The sequence below is a fragment of the Chelon labrosus genome, assembly GCF_963514085.1.
Source record: "Chelon labrosus genome assembly, chromosome: 1".
Classification (NCBI taxonomy): Eukaryota; Metazoa; Chordata; class Actinopteri; order Mugiliformes; family Mugilidae; genus Chelon; species Chelon labrosus.
The window spans coordinates 5,580,449-5,598,406 of NC_140337.1; the positions used below are offsets into that span (position 1 = coordinate 5,580,449).

A 17,958-nucleotide genomic window follows, 5' to 3' on the forward strand; every position below is an offset into this window, starting at 1 on the left:
AGCCCTGGAAGCACGTCTACATCTGGTAGGACTCTCAGAGACACTTGAGCAGGCCCACTTAGCCTGCCGACATGCGGCTTTAATCCTGATCACTCTGGCTGACAGTTAGTCACTGTCTGATACTGGAGATCCCCCCCGCTATTTTTATAGGTTTGGCAGGTCCGGAGATCACTGCAGAGTAAATTAGTTGATACACTCCTGTGTGTGTATTAATAGTTATACCCCCTTTTGGATGTTAGAAAGAGATGATCTTGCTGCAACAGGATCTCTAAGAGTTTCTGCCTGTATAAAATACTGTGTTTTACTATCTATAATATTAAATTATTTTAACAGGGCGCATTCAGCTTTAATGGGAAAATAGATAAAAACAGGACATACAATGAGTAATAAATGTTCTATATATGTGTTGATATACAAAACACCAAAAAGGACTGAACAATATGTGAATAAACATGTAACTTCTCTCTGATCAAGGTAGCCTAATGGCATTTAGAAAAACTAGAAGAGCTGTACGGTTCAATCATTTTATTCCATTCGTGTTAGCTCAGACATTCCCTTTTCTTTTAGCTCTTTTTTGGTCTCCACCAACTCTTTGCTCCACCACAGCCACATTTCTGTGGCATAAACTTTCTCCAGGGACTGGAAACATTTGGAGATACTCCAAAATCTAAAGGGTCCAAATGAAGTTTTAACCCCTAGAAAGTGCCCGGGTTAGTACTTTTTAAAAATACAGGAAATACTTTGGAAGGTGGGGCTTGCGGCGCTGAACATTTCAGACTGGTTTGAACGTTTTATTCCAGTTTATAGTTTGCCACATCCTTCGACTGCGGACAACCAATGGTCAGAAGGAAAAAGCTCTGGGGCGTAACTTCACATCGCGAAAAAACCAAAACAATTAGCTAAAAGAAGTTAAAACACTGGAGGGACTGCAGAGTTGCTCCTACTGGAAACATCTATGCATTGTTAATACAAAAATGGTGACTGATGTCATTGTTGGTTTTAACACCGTCTAAAAATACGTGTAAAATCTTTATTTCCATACATAGGTTGTGACATGACAACACACCAAACTACATTTACTGATCATGACCATAAAACACAGTTGAAAGCCCTATCATATATATATTATATTATATTAATATAATTTAAACGGACTCTTTAGAATAGAATAAAGCTCAGAGAGACCACTTTAGGATAATTTAGTCACTTTGGCTGGATGCTGAAGAAAACGTCACATCATGTCAGGAACTAAATGATGTGCTGTCAAAGCCTGCAGGCAGACGAGGCGACAGAGAGGCAGTCACATGAACACACCGCGCGCTAAGCAGCATTGATATGGGTTTCACGTAACCTGACCATTATATTTGATCTCCTCTCTTACTCTCGCGTAATTCCTCCGATGCCGTAAACACTTTAAATCGGCCCAGCTCCCCCCGTCATCCATCTTTCTTTGTCCCTGCCTCTGAGTCGGTGTGTTTCAGAGCGTGTAATAACTGCTAAACTGCACAGGAGGCACCGTCTGTCACCATGGACGGAGAAACAGAAAGATGCAGAGAAAAAGACAGATTTGCATGAAGCGCTAGAAGTGCGGGAGACTGAAAAGAGGGGGGAAGAGGAACATGCTGCTAGCTGAGAGAGAGAGAGAGAGAGAAAAGGAATGCCTGCCTCGCCTTTCATGTGCCTCTATTCCACTTCCACATTTCCCGTTTCAGCTGTCAGACAACAGTTGCCCAGTTCATCTGTCGCAACGAACAGGTTCCACGTCTCAGATATCAGACTGTGTCGGGTAATTGCTCCAGTGATAGGAATCCAAACGTGCGGGTTCATAATCACGCAGAGCAATGGCATTTCGTTTGCTTCATACTGTTAGCGGGCTGCCTCAGTCCAATATGTCACAATCTGTTTTTGTCAATCCTTCCTGTCATTCCTCCTCCTCCTCCTCCTCCTCCTCCTCCCCTCCGCACACACACACCTTCTTTCTCCTCACGCTGCCCTCTCCTGCTCTGTCACTCCGACTCCTCTGTGTGTTTTGACGCAAAGCAAACTCTGGACTCGGGCGAGATTCACATTTAAGTCTGAAGAAGACGAGGCATGGGGGGGGGCATGTCTGGTGATGCTTCCCTAAAAAGCTCGCCTGATCTTGCGCCCGCAGTTTCTAATGCTGATTTTTGGACTTTCTAAATTATACGCAGTCACTTATGACTTATGTAAAAGTCAGAGATGTCCTGGGACAACCCTAAGGATCAGTGGAAGGCTTGAAGCAGACTTATGGACCACTAAAGGCTCTAATGAAATAAACCCAATTAATTTGTGTTTTTATCCATTTTTCAACTTAGTGGCTCACAGAGTGAACACCATCATGCTTGAAATTCATCCAAAGCTGCAAGTGGTTCCTCTGAAAAGGCTGATTGTTGGTGCACACCTCTGTGAATCAGCCACAAATCCATGACTTGCAGCCTGAAAAGATTTCTATGCCATCACTTCATCTCACGACAACCCAAATTCCTGCCAAGGTAAACTGCATTTACCTGCAGCTGAGATAAAATCACATTTTACTGATCGCCAGCAGCCACACAAAGCTCTCAAACCCTGAACTCATACAAAAATGCCGTAAAAATACAAGAAACCGCTTGATGAACAACACCTCAACAGTTCTCAAAATAAGTCTCAGGCTCCCTGCCAATAATCTGCAAGCAACACTGGCACATTAGTACAACATTTTTGTGACTTTCTTTTTTATATCGCCACTGATTTGTGTCCATGTTTTCATCCCTGCTGCTTCTGATATGGCTTATCTCACTACAACGTGTCAGAAGGGACGGTCTGCAGTGCAGAAACCCGGTCCTGGTTGAGTCTGTCACATTTAGATTTGAGCTGACCCTTTTACGCGTGGCCACGTACAAGTAAGCAAAAATATCTGAATGTCTTGCCCAAAAGAAACTCCGGTCTGAAAAGACTATCACAGGGAAGAGGTGAGCCAACAGTAATGCATTTCTATTTATGAGTCGGTCGAGCGCCGCAACAAGACGAAGCGTCTAATTTGTGTTTTGTGCCAGCGCACTCAGTCGCCGGCAAACTTGGAGATATCACAGCTTGTGTCCCTGCCATCAGAAGAAGCCATCTCTTGCATTTTCAGTCTTGTAAAATAAAAAAAAACAACAACTCAGACTGAAAAACTGCAAGAACAACTTCAACAATGACAGAAATAAAACAGCTTCAGCTCTAGATTGCACCTTTTATTCTTTCATCAACCACTAGAGTGTTGCTGTCAAGCAGGGAAACTCGCTCCGTCTGCCTCTCTTCCCTGTTATTTTAATCTCCCTCTCACTTTCTTGCAGCGTTCCACTCTTCCCCGTCTCTCTCTATCCATCTTTTGTCACGCTGCCGACTTTTCATTCTCCTCCCTCTAGATTTCTGCCAGTCACCGCTCCTCGTTCTCCTTGTCACGGCAGGTCTTTGTCTCATTTCTGCCATCCTCCTCCTGTCTCTCCCTCGCTCCTCTTCGCCGCCCGTTGCTTAAAAGGAAAAGTGGGCAAACACTTGGAGCTGGCAGACTCCCTCCTTTCACTTGGTCGCACCCTGCTGCCGCTAGTGTTTGCAGCTCTGGATAAAGAGAGGGGCAGCCCGGCGCTCAGATACACACACCCAGACATGTAAACAGCAGTCTAAAGTGGGGCACTGAGCATTAAGGTCACCTATATTGAGGATGTAGGCTGAAGGCTGAAATGCCGAAAGGTTAAACCTGTGGCATTCGGCGGACATGCGCAGCTGCTCCGATGTGTGAAGGCGTCGCGATTGAGGTGTTTGAGGTATGAGAGAGTGATGAGTAACAGAGGGACTTACTTTATTTAAGCCCGTAACATTTCAAAAAGGCAGCTGTTTGAGGCTCATGCACGATTTATACTTCAGCACATTGACGGCGTTGCTACAGCGTCACCCCGGACCCTACGCAGACCGTGACGCCACAGCCTGACGTGCACCTCCTCAGAAACGCAACTACACATCAAAGCGACGCAGGCCGCAAGACTTGTGATTGGTCCTGTTGGTAGTAGCATGTTTCCGCTTTAGTATTTCCAGCTGCTTCTCCCTCTCCGCAATTTTCCAATTGTATTGTTTTGGATAAAGATGGAACACATCAAGGAAAGGTTAACTGAGGAGATTCGGAGATACAAACTTCGGCGAACTTTCGGCAAAATTATGAGTCGCCATTGTTAAAAGTGAAGCAGGAAGTAAACAGAAATTAACCCAACTGTCAAAATAGCGCCGACGAGTGTTTGGGTGGGGTTGTTACAGACCTAGCCAGGCTGACGAGCACACAAGTACAAGTGGTTCGCACTGCCGTACGCTATGTACGTAGGTTACACCATCTACGTCCCCCCGTACATTAAGTGACGCTCCAGTGGGTTTAAGATCTTCACAACGTAAATGTCACATTTGAAGCTATTGGGTCCATTTATTTTGCACCGTGACGCCGCAAGTAGATGTGCCGATGGGGAGCATCTGTGACCCTTGTTTTGGTGGTTTGTAGCTCTTCCTACCTTCTTATCCTTTCTGGTTTCCCCTTTGGAATACAGACTACAGCAACCTGATGGTATGAAGACTTTATTTCCGGTCATGCAAGTGCAAAATGTGTGTTGGACTTTGGCGTTCAGCGTTCCGAGGAGAATTCCGTGACATTTTTTGCAATTCAGAGATATTCGCTTTTCACCTGACGATGATGAAGTGTGCAGGCATGCAGTCACAAATTTATCACCCTGCTGACACATACATGTATACACAGTGGTAAAACCCAGGGTATGAGGACATAAACACTCTCAGGACTGAATCTGTTCACTGTCCTGAGGCAAATTATGTTAGTCTGCAGTACTTCACAGCTGTCACACCTGGGTACCACTCTGCCAGCTTTTATGTCCGCCGGGTGACGTGCAGCTCCGCCTACGGTCTGCAGGACCGTCTCCTGAGGTCAAATTTTACAGTTCAGCACAGTCGTATATTCTGCCGCTGGTGAACACATGGAAAGTCCGGCTTGTCATTGCATTCTTGCTAAAGCACTGTGCGGCTTTCTTGTCTTCATTGTGAATCCTAATGTGCAAAAAGACAAAGTGACAACCGAAGCTGTTTTTAATCAGTCTATTTAAGGTTCTTGACAAATACAAACAATGTGTTTGAGGGACTAGAAGTTTTCACTTGAGATTTAAATAAGATTAATGTCACTTTCCTATCCTTTCACCCATTTTAGTCCACTTATCCAATGTTGGGTTACAGCGGCAAGAGGGTATTCTAGATGTCCCTTTCCCAGGCAACATTTTCTAGTTCCTTATGAGGGATCCCAAGACATTCCCAGGCCAGATGGAATATATAATCCAACCAGAAAATTCTGGGTCTACCCCGGAGCCTCCTTCCAGCTGGCAGTGCCCACTAAACCTGTTTTGCACTTCCCTACAATCAGGAGGTATCCTCCCTGTTATGGCCCCTGCCGTTTCAGTCGGCCCATTCACAGGTGAGGCAGATTTCCCCCGGGAGACTCATCGCCACGCCCCTGGAAGGACTGATTGGTTGCGGGATCCTATTTAAAGGCTGTGCCTGTCACTCGGAGCAGCTGGAAGCATCCCTACATATCTTGCTTGACACTGGTGTGCCCATTTGGTGACTCTGTGACTCTTTGAAACTTTGAATCTGTGAATCTGTGCTTATTGTTCTCGTTAGTTCTAAAATACTTAGTCTGCTGAAACCTAGGAAACGAAAAGTAGTCGCTTCTGTACATTCCTAAATATCTGCTTTCCCGCAGTCAATTCAACTATTTGGGTTTCGCGCAAGGGATCTGTTGCTAGGTATGCTGGACAAAACACACGGCCGAAAGAAAGAGCTAGAAAAATGAGCGACAAATGTCTGGAGAGAAAGGAAGCAAAGCAGCAGCCACCATGGAGACCCAGAGAGGAGCCAAAGCTACCCTCGCCTCCTCGCTGAGCCAAGCCTCTCCTCACTCTCACCCTCTCAGAAAAGCCTGTTTTCTCTCCCTGCAGATCAGCCCGGTCCCCTGTCTCCTCAAATCCTCTGTCGTCCATCACTCGGCGGCTCGGCTCAGTTCCCCTTTTCGGTTTCGTGTCTCCCATTATTCACTCCATCATGACCTCACCTCCACTCAGACATCCAGTCTCTGCCTGTTGTCTGTCTTTGGAGTTGAGTAAATACAAGGGTTGGGCGATCCATTGTATCCTCAGAGAGATCGTTGTGTTTAGGCTTATTAGATTGTGAGTTTAAGTCATCATTATTGATTAGTTGATTAATTACCAGCAGTCCTGATCAATGACTGATTCTTAAAGGCATTTATTAAAATCCAGCGAATTACAGGAGAACAAACGGCTTGTGTTTCTGTTCTCTTTGTACACCTCTGAAAATTCCTCTTGATCAGTGTCTGATGGCCGTCCACTGATGGACCTGTTCTCTGCCCGCTCAATAGCTGCGAGAACACATCAACGTGAGGCACGAGGCGAACTAATAATTACCTGTGTGAGTGACGACTTTTCATCGGACGGCAGTTCATCTTGTTCAGGTCAAATCGATGAGCATTTATTCAGTCACATGAAATAATTAAATAAATAAATAAACAAAGGGGAAGAGATTCAGACGACTGAATGGATTCGTTCTTCGATTGGGGTCGAAGGCCGGCAGACGAGCACGTGATCACAGACGCACAGGGACCCATGCAGTCGCAAACACACACACACAGACTAACTGACCTTCAAGCTAGGGTAAATTGATATGTTGGAGCCATTGGTGAGGGCTGATAGAGATAAATAGCCTGCTGACAGTGTGCTCAATGCTGCCACAGCCAAATATTAAAGAGCTTGTTTACAGGCAGTAACTCCCAAACATCTCAGCTTTATTAATATATAATTACTATAATATATGTGTGGTAGTTCTGTTTCTACTGGTTTTATATTCTTTCTGTACATATAGATGCTTAGGTTTTATTGTGTGTTTTTTTCTAGTTGTATTTAACCAACAAATAGGCCTTTTTAAGCATCTACTCAAAGGTATTCATTACTATTAATGTTTATATGGACACACCAAGCTGACAGTCGGCCATTGGTGAGCATCTGTAGCCTTTGTTTTGGGAGTAGCTGGACCCTTTCTGGTGGCTTCTCAGCAGCAGAATCAATGGGTCAGTGTCGCTTTTGAATGACATGTTTCTCGACCTCCAGACAATTCCCCCCAAAAATGATAATCTCATTCCAAAACCACATTAATATTCTGGTGTAACAGTTTCCAATCTGCTTGGAAGTTCTTTCCACAAGATTTTGGACACTGGGTCCCTTTCAGCCACACGAGCATGAGTGCAGCGGGATGAGGTCTGGTTCACAGTTACAGTGGTTTGAGACAGCCAGCAGTTTCCACTCTTAGCCTCTTATTATCTTCTATGCAAGCAAAGAGTCCCCTCTGGTATTGTGGTCAGAAATATCAACCAAAAGAACTAATCTATAAATCTATAGGCAACGAACAAGATTTTGGAACCGGAAGCTTTCTGGTTTCCATTTGTAGTCTGAACAGAACAATCACAATTGAGCTGAATTCGGCTGGATATGGACAAACAGTCCATGTGAACAGCAAAGGAGGCAAAGTGCCGTTCCATAACTTAACAGCAAGTGAGCTAACCTATTGCTTTGGTCAAACAATGCCTCAAACAAAGCCATTGCAGTGGTTTTAAACTGTGTACTCAATGTTAACTATCTATTGTGACTAGTTGTCTCACAGCTCCAACTTCATTCTCGTATCTCAAGTTGTTAGTCGGGCTGTGGACGCTGCAGAAACAAGAAATATTCAGCTATTTGCTGGCAACCCCCAAAACAATGACTCCTGGCAGGCAATAACCAATTGGTTCAAGGTTTGAAAGGCTATGAGCAAAGTGCTACCGGCAAAAAAAATGTACATTTTTGCCACGAAGTTGGTAGCACTTTATTGGCTGAGATTTTCCTTGAGAAGAAAGAAGGAATTTCCACGTATGTCTGGCCATACCACTTTGGTCACAAACTTCACAGAATTGCATTCAGTCATCCCTAATATCTTATTTACAGCTCCTCTGTCTCTATAATAGTTTAATAAAAACTCAGTACCAACACAGGCAAATGTATCTGCCTGTGACAGAGCTTACACTCAATAAAAATGAAGCGATGTGAAGTGAGTGATTAGGAGCTATTACTACAGCTAGTGCCAAATTGCATTGATTACTGGAATCTGTAAACACCTACTGACGGATATTTGAACTCCCGAACAGGAAAACCTACAAATAGAAATCAGTAAATGTGGCGGCAGCAGGCGTGTGGTGATCCAACACAGGATGCGGGAAATGTCATTAATCTACTCATGCCACAGGTCTGAGCTCCACTCATCCAGATTAAGACTCAGATGTTCCGTTTCAACATTAATCACTCATTTTTAACAAGTGCGCGTTCGCTGGAGCTAAGAGCCGACACTTCACACGCGCTAAAATTGGTTTGTTTATTCTCCTGACTTAGCCAAGAAATAAGTCCAGCTCAGTCAAAGCCACCTAAACCGCTTTTTAAAACAACCTGTCATCAGAGAGCTTGTCCAGATTTGTCTTGTTCCCTTTTCCCCAAATTTGATTTAGTTTTATTTGCTTTATAAGCATTGCTTTTTAAGATCCTGTTCCATTTTAATGTCTCTAACAGTGTTAGGACTGCCACTAATTAATTAATTGATTCATTTAACGTCATTAAGAGTGTAACATTATAATTTCAATTTGACTACAAAGGCAATGTTTCCACATGCTGGTGCAGTTCTGATTTTATTTATAATTGATATTCAATGTTTGGACCGAAAATCAAAGTATTAAACACAGCTAACTGGTAGAAGTCTTACAATAAATAACCTGTAACGTTATTACTGCTGCCCTGCCGTAGACTGGCGACCTGTCCACGGTGTACCCCGCCTCTTGCCCGATGACAGGCTCCTCCGCGACCCTTCACAGGACAAGCGGTTACAGAAGATGAAAGAATGAATTATTAATGCCTTCATAGCTGACCTGAGTCATATTGTTCTACGTGATGGATTGACTGTAGTAAGTTCAGCTGCTGGAAGCAGCTGCTCGGCTTGAACAGATGTTCACAAGCAATGCCACAGGAACTTTATCAGTCCAGGAAGTGAGTCTACTGGCACAACTAACATGTATTTATACTCAGAGCATGTGATTGTCTTACAATTTATTAAATCCTTAAAGGTGATAGGCAAACAAATATGTAACTCTGTCTCATTAAACATAAAAAAAAAAATAATAAATAAAAATTAAAAAAAAAAAAAATTAAGCCAAAAAAGAAAAGCCATAAACTTAAGTTCCTTGGTGGACAATAATTACATAAATAATATCTATGTAATTAATCCTTTTGTCAATAAAATATAAAAAACTGTGAAAGTGGTCTTAAATATTCGATATATCTGAACTACATCAGCTGATTAACATATTTTAAACATTTAAAGCTGCACTCACAATCTTTTTGCCCTCTTGGGGGGCACTGCAACATGCTGAAAACAATGGCTCCAAAACAGAGTCCATCTCCGTAGACGTCCACAGCAGAAGTTTACAGGAGAAATAAAAAAAAGATGGTTCTGAACTCTGCAGGTCAGTATGGGCGTGTTTAAATGATATCAGTGCCCGTGAGCTTCAAAACTGCTCTTCAGGAAACCAGTCTTTGTAAATAGTTAATGACCAGTCAGTTAGAGGCTCCTCTTGGTGCTCTGTTTACAGTAGCTGTCTCACTGTTGTTACATACCTGCTCCTTAAACTCCTATAGCTACGATAGTATGTCTTCACTGGACCTCCACTGTGGCGCCATTCCACTGTTGCTAAGAGATTCGCAGCACAAGCAGACAATCCACTCCCTGTGAATACACCTCACATGGGATTAAAAGTACCAGCGGGGGAGAAACGTTTCCCCTGCTAACATGTAAATGTGGTTTATTTTCTGCCTTTCCCTCTGCCTGCGGATCTATTGACATTCCTGATTACGCAACGCACATTAAAAACCATCGCCTCTGACGGAGCTGATGCGCATTCGGACACATTTAGGTCTCGCTGTAAAAAGTGACCCCACAAAAAAAAACGATACATCTGCATCCTCCGCTCAGCACATCCAACCTGAGAAATATGAATGGAGTGTTTGTCTATAAATAGGGTGTTGTGAAGGCCTGTTTGGACTCGTGGGAACAGACAGGGCATTGTGCTGCCTGGCCTATCTGTATCTGGCCTCTAGCCACCAGGCAAAGGACCGAGCTCCCCTCTCGCAAACACACACACACACACACTGGCCTCGATGCTCACATACGAAGACTGCCGTAATCACAAACACCTACACAGCGCAAAATCCATAAGCACTGACCCAGATGCCGAGTCTGTTACGCTCTTGCACACCTACGCGGGATATAAAAAATAAAAATCCATATTTTTTTTTTTTAATGTGTCCAAGACTACTGGCCAACGCTGATACGTGTTCAGATGAGAAAATGTTACTCACATGGCCAGAATTTGTTCAGACTAGACTGATCTCTAACACCTACGCAGAGAGCGTTATTCTACGCTGTCTCAGTCATCAGCTAATGTTCTCATCTTCACCGTGCAGGCAGTAAAAAAATACGAGAGATCACATTGCTAAAGCACACACTAGCGTACGCAGCTGCTAAACAGAAATAGTGAGAGGTCTATCATCAGATGCACAGGCAGTAAACAGAGAAAAGCTTCTATATCCCCGTGTGTGTTTCATGTTTTAAGCTGACTGGGGATGAAAATCTAAGTCGCAGAAATACATCTTGAGCATTGAGTAATGTGTAAAATTACAATTTTGGTAGTCAATTGCAAAATAAAACTGTAAGAAAGTCCCCTTCCACAGTTAGAAATGCACATCCGAGCGGGAAAAACACTGCAGCTGTGTTCCCTGTGCTTTGGTCGCCGTCCAAACGATTCATTTTGAGCACAAATTCCAATGTTTGTTTTGTATTTCTGGCGACCTCTCGTGTCATGTTGGTGAGGGTTTTAACACACTGGGCTGAATCTGCTGTCAACAGAGAAGAGTCAATGTTTCTGCTGGTGCCAACAGGCACGAGTGCAACACTACACGATGTTAGTAACAGTAGCAGCGCTGCAGATGGGCCGTAGAGGAAACAACTGGAGCGTGCACGGGAAAGGTTTTTCCTTCGAATGCATTCATCAGGGACTTTTTACACGACTAGATTGGGCCTTTTATTATAAATCACTTCATTTGAAATTGACTTGAACAACATTTCACATCACTGCTATTATTAAATAATCTGTAATCTGTAAATCACTGTCTTAAACATTCACTGTATCTGAATAACATTATCTGGTTAACATTTTAGAGATTAAAAGCTGCATTCATGATCGTTTTGGTCACTTGCAACATACTAAAAATACAAATCTAGCCAACACACAGTGACATTAGCATTCATTAAGAATATTGAATTGTTGGACACTAAGTGTCAGTCAAGCAGAAACCTCCGAAGCAGAAAACTTAAATGCCAAAAACTGTAGTTCCTCAAATGACCACTTGAGGGTGGCTCCGACAGCGAGTCAATCCTCCCAGACCTCAATGCCCAACACAGCAGAAGGTACAAAAGTTGAAAAATAATAGCTATTTCCGACAACTGTACCATGCCACCGTTACGATTCAGCTGCACTCATGCTCCATAAATATTGACCATTTTTCAATTATCAGAAGGGAGGCGGAGTCAGGCATAGCTAAGATGGCCGGCACAACCACTCTGAGCTTCATAACTGCTCTTCAGCGTGATTTGACACGGAGGATTTGTCCATGTTTAGATTCATTCATAGTGCTGGTTCAAAATGAACTAATTTAGACTCTGCTTTTTGTCTCCACTCCAAGGTGAAATATTTGGCTAAATGCGCCACTATGTTCACCAGCTAGTTGCTAGTATTGTCTGTCTGTCTTTAAAGTTGATCAAGAAAAAAAAAGAGTGGATTTGTAGACCAAAACAAAACAACAACAATCAGCTAAAAGACAAACAAATGTAACTGAACTGCCGAATCAAGTTTGCTATCACAAGCAACAGTCACCAACAGTCATTAAATCCATTGTCATGTAGCCTTGAAAGTCCCCTTTCATGTATTTTAATAATGATCTATGCGTCTGGCTTTGTACTAGCGGAAAGGAGATTAAACTGGCCAGGAGCACTGCAACACTTTTCAGCAAACTAACTCTGCAGTAAACAAAACACAGAGGAGCCAATTACACCCACGGACACGAACATCAGCTCCATAGCACCATCAGAACTGAAACAGCATCCCACCGCAGTCCACTCGCTGCAGCGACACTTGACATTTAATCAGCGGCTTGGTATCGCCGCTACCCTGAAATGCAGCACTCGTATCACCGCGGGCCCGTATACACCCAACAGCTGGCGTATCCTTCGGCGGAGATCATGTCAGCGTCAACACCTCAACAGGAGGACAAAGACTATTTCTGAAGCGGAGGGCTCAAGATGACAGCAGCGTTTACTTTCCTGATATTCTGGGACCTGAGTCCACCTCTGAAGCAATACTTGGACCCCAATTATAGCTGTTTACTGGCCTAGTTTGCCGCATATCCACTCATCCATCTACCTTTCAGCGCTGCTATCGCTGGCATTTCAGGGCAGGAATGAGCCCTCCGAGCCAGGCAGGTCACATTGATGGAACGTTTTGGTCGATTTATCACTAAGGCTCAATTTAAGTCTTGAAATAAACCACATTATTCAATGCTGTCAAATAACGAGCAGGTGAATCGTGACATACGTTGGTTTTATGTTGGCTTTCTAGAACTCAAGGTCAGAAATACAGTACGTTATGCCTCTCTCCCGTACAAGCCCAGCCACTGTATCAGGTCAAGCATATTATCATTCCCTGCCGTCAACACTGATGGATTAGCAAACACTGCGAGAGTAAATGTTAATATTGGTAGAGTAAACAGGCAAGGTGACAGCGCGAACATGCTCGAGTAAGTTTCCACCGACGGCCGAGGAAGTCCATTTGTGCTTCGTCAAACACAGCGATGTTTAACGTTCAGTCATACAACACGTCCGCTGGGTTTGATTTTTCATTATCCACTGCTGCAAATTTTCACGTCACAAGTGCAAAAGGTCAAACTGTGTCTGGCGACCCGAAATGAACGCAGCGTTCGGTGATGCCACGAATGAGGTCAGGTTGATCAATAGACACCGACAAGTGCAGTAGCACAAAGCATGGGGGCTGAGGTTTTCCAACGCAGTCACCAACTATTACAAACTTCCTTTTATATAAAACAAAAATTAAAGAGGAAACTTTGTCATTACATGGTTTTGTCCTCTCTGTGTGGGTTTAGAAGTTATGTACAAGCTCCACAGGAGGGAAACTGGACCAAACGGTTCCCGCCTGTCGCAGTTCAATGATGTCAACAAGTTTATCTCCTTGGATTATTAGTCTGGCCAGGACACAAACACTCGGGATGTGGCATCAGAGCAAAGGGCGACTGTTCCAGCCGAAGGCTTTATTTTTGGCCTCCTGACAGATGGGCATGACACGAATCCAAAAAAGAATTTAACCAATCGCCGCTGCGACGCGTCAACAGTCCAGCTCAGTCAAAGCAACACTGTCCTCGCCACAACCTGAGTCACACAGAAGGTAAACAGTAACCTTACAGTAATAATGCACTGATAAGAGAGCACTTTTAATTTCGTTGTTCTTGTGACAATGACAATAAAGACCTATTCTATCTTTGGCGGACAGAAATCTGGCGATACACTGAGGTGATCTTGCTTTTTTTTTAATGCAATTCTTCATTTAAGTGTGTGGCATTATAACAATGCCTCGCCCTGTTGGCATTTCACTGTAAAAAAGGAAAAAGAAAATGTCAATGTGATCCAAATGAATTTGATTCACAGTGATGCAAAACAAAGCAGCAAATCCTTAAGTACAACAGAGACAGCTAATTTTCATCTTTCAAATGGAAAAAATCTCAACATCATTAAGGATTTTTTTTTAGTTCTCTACTTGAATAATGATTGTGCACTAAGTAATTTATTCTAGTATTTTCTTTGTGTACACAAAATCACTAATCAACACTAATAACAGGCATTAGTAGTGCATTAACAAACCTAATCATGTTAAAATGTACTCAGGCATCAAAAATAAAAGTGTTTAATTAGAATGTTGCATATAACATTGATTGATTAACATGTAAGCAGATGCTGCTCCAGCTACATTTACACATTGTATGTTTTATGGCATGTATTTAAAAGAAAGCTGGTAATGCAGCTGTACCTCTGGAAGGTGCAAAAACAAGTATTTTGTGGTCAAGTTCTGAAGAGGAACTTTTCAGCCTGGGAATTCTTACCAACACGTCTGACTATATGTCCATGGGAGATAAGAGAAATGCAAAAACAACAACTACTGGTATCTAGCCAAACACAGTGTGCAGGTCTCAACGGCTTTGAGGTTTGGAGTTGTCTGCCTTAGATTTATCACTCCAGTCCAACTGCAGTTGAAGGCAGTTTTATTGGTTTTGCCGCTGAGGGCACTGGAGTCTGGAGTCGCTCAGTTCGGAATTCATTATGCCTGGCGAAGATCTGCGGGCGTTCACTTGATTTTGTTTACAACTAAATGGCCGAGCCGACGTTTAGATTCCGCAATCGGGTCTGTTGTAAAAGAGATTGACAGCGACCGCTTTAAAGGACCGACAGTTAAAAGTGGTTAAGGCATTTGTCAAGAAAGCGGGACATTTCTGCTTGCTCTGATTGGTTGAAGGCCAACCCGACTGCGACTTTTCTTTAAACTGCCTCACCTGCCAGTGCATTAGGTACAGTCCTGCACCTAATCTTATCTTCATGAAGGTCACGGTGTTCGGCATTTGTTTAAAATAACAGAGAGCTGTTAATTCAGCTGTGTTTTCATTGTGGAGGCTGTGGTTCGTCCTATTGACTTGCAATGTGTCGCACTGACACATGTTTCTATTTTGACAACCCCATTTTAATCAGTGGGCCAGGCTAAAAAACAGAAACGCTTCAGTGTTTATTTCAATCCAGTTGAACAGCATCAGAAACTACATCGTCCGAAATGACTGACAGATTACCACGCCGTTGCAGCAAAAACTGAACATTAGAACAGTCATGAAGGCAGATTTTGGTGCAGGGCTGTTATATTAGAATACATTTGTGTTCACTGGTGTACCTAATGAACTGGCAAGCGAATTCATATAGAGACACCACACCCGACGGGCCAAACAAAAAAAAAGACAGTCTGTTATGTGTGACTGTTTTTTTTTCTTTCTATGTCTCAACCGAGTCTATAATTTCTGACATATTTATATAGATGAGCGCAGAGCTGCTGTGCGCCTGCGTCCTTCTTCATCTCAAAGCTGAACAAATCTGGAACAATGTCTACTTCAGGAAAGGCGCGCGCGCTTAGAGTCTGAGCTCGCGTGGACTGTGCGTGCGTGCGTGTGTGCGCGCGCGCGCGCGCTATCAGCAGGGGCTCCACTTCACTCAAAGAGCAGTGAGGCCGCGAGTCTCCAAATGCGGTATGACTCACAGGATCTGCGCGCGGGCTTGCTTGCTTGAGTGCGTGCTTGAGTGCGTGCGTGCGTGCGTGCACCGGTGTGAACCTGTAGACAGAGAGGTGTGTGTGTGCCTGTGTGTGTGTGTGTGTGCGTGTGTGTGTCCTTGCGTCTGGCACGACTCACTAAATCAAAACATTTCTCCACGCGCGCCAGGCCACGCGCCTATACCGTCCTCCATGAGGTGAGCGGTCCTCAAACGCACCCTTCTCGGGGCTTTGACGCCCATTTTCGACGCTTATTTTGACGCCTCGGATGTTTTGTCCGAGCCAGCACAGAAACAGTGAACTCACACACAGGGGACACACCTCCATTTGACATTGACACACATTAGACCCCCCCCCCCCCCCCCCAACCGCCCCTCCGATACTAACAAGCATACGCCCCCTCATCTTATAAAAAAAAAAAAATACAAAACCTTTTCTATCGTGTAAATAAAAATTAAAACCCAAGTGCAGCCATGTGTAGGGAAAACCATTGAACGCAACAAAGGATTCACGCGCATCTTGGATGAAAAGGAGAGATGGAGAGTCGGGTTTATGTGTGATCCAAGTTCACGCGACGAGAAAATGTCAATACCGGCCTATATTCTGTCTGTGGGAGATTTAAACCATTGAGCTGTCATGCCTGGGTCGGTTATTATAGAGAGCGAGAGAGAGAGAGGGAGAGAGAGAGAGAGAGAGAGAGAGAGAGAGAGAGAGAGAGAGAAGGGGGTGGTGATGGGGGACCAACAAAGACCCGCTGGCTATGCCACATGTGCGCGTCAATAACACGCACTCTCTCCACTCTTGTCAAGCTCACATGCACTCAGGGATACATTCTTTCTAGATTTTTCTTCTCGCGCTTGCAAGCGTACATTTAAATGTTTAATCCTCGAAGGAGTTTGGTGCGTTGTTCCCCTTCATACGCGGCTCGTGCGAGCGTGAAGCAAGCACTGATTGACTGAAGCACTTTTGCATCGGTTTGCGTTGTGCAACATCAAAACATGCGCCTTTGTATTTTTTTTTTCCCCCCCTAGCACCAAACTCCAGCGAGAAAAAGATCAATTCTCGTTTCATTGCCTTGTTGCACGTCTGTTGAATGTCAAAATCCACACAGGATCCTCACTGACTCTCATCAGAAGGACACAAAGAGCCAAACCCCGTATTGAGAGAAAAAAAAAAAAAAAAAAAAAAAACTTAATCATAAACATTTTTCAAAAAACAACGGGATAAACTCACCTTATATTCAGCAGACGATACACAAAAAAATATATGGCAAGTCGTTCTCCACTTGCGCAGTTTCTTCTAGGTCGTTTTTCCAACCTGTTCCTCCAGTCTTCCCGGTAATGTCCTGTTATTTCACTTTTCCTCCAGCTCCTTTATTTTTCCGCTGTGTCTTCTTCCTCTCCGCGTCCTTTCACTGTTGTTTTTTTCCCTCTTCTTCCTCTTCTTCTTACAGCAGGAGGAAAATTCAGCACAGGAAAAAAAAAATAAAAAAAATGTAGCGGTCAATCAAAAGGCGAAATGGAGCCGAGGAGTTTTTAGGGGCGCTGAGAAGTTATCTGAAAATAAATCAAGAATAGATAAGTACATTTATTAAATTTAATTCCGACACGCGCGGGGTGATATTTGATAGATGTGGTGACAACTTTAGACTGGGCGCCGCTTGAAGTCTGAGGAGACGCGGGGTGAAAATATGGTGCCTCTCTTTCTGGCTCCCCCCTCTGTGGAGGGTTCATGTTGGTACAGCCCAACCCTTGTTGGGCTTGTGGAGGGAGCCGAGCGCGCGAGCAGTCCCGCCTGAGCCCGAGCCAGCAGGTAAATAAACACACCTGGAGTTAAGAGGCAGACAGGAAGGAGATGGATTGGGTCGGTTCAACAGCAAGGAGCCCATAACTGCGACCTGGCGAGGGACATGTTTATTATATAGGGGTTTCTGGTACTATTGTGTACTGGAAGAAAAAAATAAGTTTTAGTTCAACATCACAAACTCTTATGAATGTTTAAACATTAGCTAATTAGCTTTAACACATTCTGAAGAGTTAAGATTTTAACAGGCACAGTGAGTTGTTTATTTTACAATTGCAGTTAGCATAACCAGATAAATGCAAGAGAATGTAACCAAAAAATCCCGCTTTCTATTAATGAATACTGTATATACACCGATCAGCCACAACATTAAAACCACTGACAGGAGAAGTGAATATCATTGACCATCTTGTGACAATACAATGTTCTTCTGGGAAACTTCTGGACCTGGCATTCATTCATGTGGATGTTACTTAGACATGTAGCACCCACCTAGACCAGACCAGGCACCCCCACCCCATAGCAATGACACTCCTTGATGGCAGCAGCCATCC

At 43.7% G+C, this 17,958-nt stretch overlaps 1 protein-coding gene across 1 annotated transcript in view; it reads right to left on the reverse strand.

The window, feature by feature from the left end:
• Positions 1 to 17,460, reverse strand: part of ndrg2 (NDRG family member 2) — a 34,037-nt gene extending 16,577 nt beyond the window's left edge. The window contains exon 1 of the mRNA XM_084547481.1: positions 16,835 to 17,460. The gene's annotated coding sequence lies outside the window, so the exon portion shown is untranslated. The remainder of the gene's footprint in view (positions 1 to 16,834) is intronic.
• Between the last annotated feature and the right edge of the window lie 498 nt (positions 17,461 to 17,958).